Here is a 4,374-nt window from a genome sequence, read left to right on the forward strand (position 1 = left end):
TTCGACGACATAAAGGTGATGCGTTCACGTCAGATGGCCATGCGGCTACTCTGTAACTTTGGACCTGCGACAGGTCCTGCGGCACACTGCTCTAGTGTTGCGACGGCGACCCTTGCGGTAGCAACACGCTTCTCCGGTAATGCGACAACACAAAGCTGCATTGGAGACACCCTTCTCTGGTGATGCGATGGCGACCCTTGCAGTGGTGACATGCTTCTCCGATGATGCGACGGCGACTGCTGCGGATGCGACACGCTTCTTCTTGTTGATTCGCGCTTCCAGCTCCCAACAACACGCAGGCTTCTGCAGACAGAATTCCCAGCAAGGAAATTCAGGTGGGAGCTGGCAATGAAGTCTTGTATCCCTGAGACTTCAGCAGGAGGCAAGCACAGTTCAAGCCCTTGGAGATTATTCTTCAAGAGGCTGAAAGTTGGAAATAAAAGTCTTTCTCCTTTCCTTGGCAATAAAGAAACCACTGCAGGCCAACCCCAGAAAGCAACACACTGGCACAGGAAAAGTCAATCATTGCAGTTGTAAAGCGCACTACTTAAACGTGAGGGTCTCAAGGCGCTGGGGGGGAGGGGAAAGCTGCTACTGCTCAAAAGCCAGGTCTTGAGGAGTCTTCTGAAGGTCAGCAGGTCTTGGGTCTGCTGTAGGTAGATGGGGAGGATGTTCCAGGTCTTTGCGGCGAGGTATGAGAACGATCTGCCACCTGAGGTTGCTCTTTGGATGCGGCGTGAAGTCGGCGGAGTGTAGCTGGTGGGTGGGGGTGTAGAAGCTGAGTTGTCCGTTGAGGTATGCTGGTCCGCTGTTGTGGAGTGCCTTGTAAACAACGCCGGTGGGACGCAGCATCGAATTCCAGAGTATGGATGGTTTACGGTCATCCGTGTCAACTGATCACATGTCCTTGTGAAAACCATCCATACTCTGGAACTCGATGCCGCGTCCCACCGACGTTGTTTAGGAGCTCCGACACTGAACGCCACATGTGGCGTTCAGAGTTGACACGGATGGCCCGTAAAGGAGGTTTGTGGGTATGCTGTAACTTCGCAACCTCTAGGTGTTGAATATAAACACAAAGTGAATGAGTGAAAGGACGAACCCATGTTAGCCCTGATGAAGTTGCGCTAAAAATACAGCAACGAAACATGCCGGCAATGAAGTATTAGGTTTGGTGTAACAGGAACCAATTTTAGTTTGGAAGGCTTTCAGCCCAGAACAAAATTGGGCCAGCAAGCCTTACAATTTTAATGGTGAGAATTACACTCATTATTTCTCACTGGGGGGTTTTTGGTTGACTTTTGCACGAGTGAGCATCACTAATTGTGTCTTTCTATAAGGGAAACAAGTACTGGTTCCACTTTCTTTTCTTTCCTTTTGTCTCTTTTTCTTGTTCACTAATGAGAGAGAGTTACCAATGATGGTAAGTGGGTAAATTGGTAATTGCTAGCCAGTAACCCCGTTGGCGGTTCTACCGTGAGGGACTCTCTCTCTCTCCTCACATGTTTTCATTTGAATGAAAGGCGGGGATTATAGATGGTAGCGGACATGGTGTTTCTTTTTAAATTCGACACTGTGACCTAAATGAATAATTGAATTTATATACACAAGGGAGTGGAATAATATTGAAAACCCTGATGTGTCACGTTCAATGGGAATATATATATCTATAAGGTGGGGCCTTGCGTTGTTTATAATGGTTTGAGTGGGGGGCGGCCTCTCCCCCTTTTTTTCCCCCTTGGCTCCGAGTAGATTGAAGTGTATTGGTGACAGGCTACAGGCATATAGGGCTAAAAACTGAAAAATGCCATCTTTCTAAAAGTACAACAAAGGGGAAACCTGTTATTCTTGATAATTCATGCAATTTCCTTACTGCAATAATGACAATATATTATTTTATGTGATTTGGGGCAATCGGTGTTTTGGTATGTATGAGCCAAATCGCAAAAATTGTGATTCATTATTTTGCTCAAGCATTTAAGGAATCGCAATTTTGCAATTCCTTAAATGCTATGCATCAAGCATTTTATTTTTGCAAATCCTCATTAAGAAACCGCAAATTACCACCAACTTGAAGTTGGTGGTAATTTGCAAATTCTTTCACAAATGCACTTTTTTGCATTTGTGAAGGTGGCATGTGGCGCACATACATGCCCTTAGGGCATGTATGTGCGCCATATGTGCACACATGTAAATTTCAGGGGTGCTTCAGGGTGTCATTATGACACCCTTGCACGCTTGAAATTATTCTCAATTTGCGATTCTCAAATTGCGAATCGCAAATTGAGAATAACTTCACATTCATTCCTATGTGCCTCCTGGCCCATAGAAATGAATGGGAAATTATTCCTCAATTGCGAATTCGCAAATTGCGAATTCGCAAATAAGGAATAATAAGAAATCACTAAAAAGTGCAATTTTTTTAGATACATACCACTTTGCAATTCTCAAATAGCGATTCTCAAAAAATCGCTATTTGAGAATCGCAAATAGGTATTTTGATACATCTGCCCCCAAGTCATTTATTTAACCTTTCTTTTTAAATAGCTTTTATCTTTTTGAATTTATATAGATAAGAACACAAATTGTCAGGACCTCTAATTTACAAGCTGCAACAGTCTTTCACGCACTGAATCGTCTAGCAAGGCTGGAGCCAATGACAAGTTCCTGGTCAGAAAGAATCAGGAAGTGGAACTTCAAGATGGCCGCTGGTACTCGCCGCGGTCAGCATTCTAGTGTTTAGTCTCATTAACAGTCGAGTTCAGGTGATGCGCACTTCACCAACGGCGTAACCCGGAGTGGAAGCGCATTCAGAGTCCCTGAGGAGTTTTTGGTTAAAGCATCCTAGCCCTGAGAGTAACGAAAATCTTAAGCCCCAAGTTCGTTTCTAAGTACCCGCGAGTTGTGCTAGCACATAGGCGCGCGAGAAGTTATGTTCCAGAGTTGGAGCAGAGTTCTGTGGTGAGAAACTTTGTCGTATACAAGTCGTGTGAGGAGGAGTTCAGTGTCAACTCACCACGTCAGCTGTATCACGTCGGAGAACCTGTGAAGAAAGAAAGCGAAAGGCAGAGATAAGTGACAAGAATATTCGTGAATTCAGTTTAAGTTAAAAAACGAATTTGAGTCCGTTAACTTACCTTGACACATGTGGAAGATATCCGCACAATTGCATACGCTCAAAACTGGAATAGAGAGCGGTTGGAAATCTAACAAAGAAGTACAGGAGAAAAGACGAAATAGTGAGAATTGCAGGAATAGTGTACAGAGAAAACAAGCTAAATAATAAGTAAGTCAGGAAACCAAATAACAATACTTACAGAGTAGTTCTAAGGGGTAGAGCATCGAAGTTTAACACAAAATTATATGTATTCGCTGTTGGCAGGAAGAATTCCAAGAAGACAGAAAAAGGCATCAAGGTTAACAGAACAGGAGAGCAGATAGATAGGTGAGTAGTGGGAGTAAAAAATAGATAGAGGCAGGACTGGGGTAGGAAGGACTAATACATTGTGTCATTGTAAATTACAGGAAGGAAGCAAGACAGAGAAGTTCAGTTATATCTGAAGCCTTAACCAAACAGAAGAGAAGGCAGAACTCTTGACAGAAATGGTAGGTAAGAACTAGGGATAGTTGTAGGAAAGAGTAGAGAGGGAGAGAGAGGCATAAAGTTAAGGATATTGTAATCTTCCCACAGGTTCCAAGCCAGCGCAGGTCTGCAGGTTGGGCTGACGAGCGGAGCCATCCAAGAGGATCTCTTCTTTGTCATTTATTATTTTATCCAATTTCCCCTTCCCCCTGAGGTAATGAGTTGGAGTCTTATATTAAATGAGCTCTAAGTTATTACCCTGGGTGGATTCGGAAGCCAGCATCTCTGTTCCCGTGCAGTTTCTACGTGTATCCTTTTTTAAGATCTGACACAAATCCTTGGGGTGGCGAAGTGAGCTAAAGAACAATGATGGATTCAACCCAAAAAACCTTGAAGCGGTATGCTGAATCTGCTTCAACCACAAAAACAACTGGAGACCCAGCATTGGGGACCCCATAGTGTAACAAATGTTGAGTAACCGCTGAGCGGCAATGTGCCGGAATTGCGTTTGGTTGAGCCATAATAAAATGTTGTAAAATAATCTTGCTATCGCCCAAATGGGTCAAAAAACTTTTAAAATTCAAGCTTGAAAACCTACAGTAAGAGGGGTACTCTACCTACTGAGGAGGCAAAGCCCACCCAACATGGACGTTCCCGTGAACCGGTGTGAGAGTATTGTGGACCAGCACAAGGGTTACTCAGGCGTTCCGTGAATCAGTACCAGACCAAGCGTTGACGGTGCCATGTTGCAGGGATTCAGCGGAGTCACAGAACTAAGCTTGGGATCATGT

Source organism: Lissotriton helveticus, chromosome 8 (genome assembly GCF_964261635.1).
Source record: "Lissotriton helveticus chromosome 8, aLisHel1.1, whole genome shotgun sequence".
NCBI classification, from domain to species: domain Eukaryota; kingdom Metazoa; phylum Chordata; class Amphibia; order Caudata; family Salamandridae; genus Lissotriton; species Lissotriton helveticus.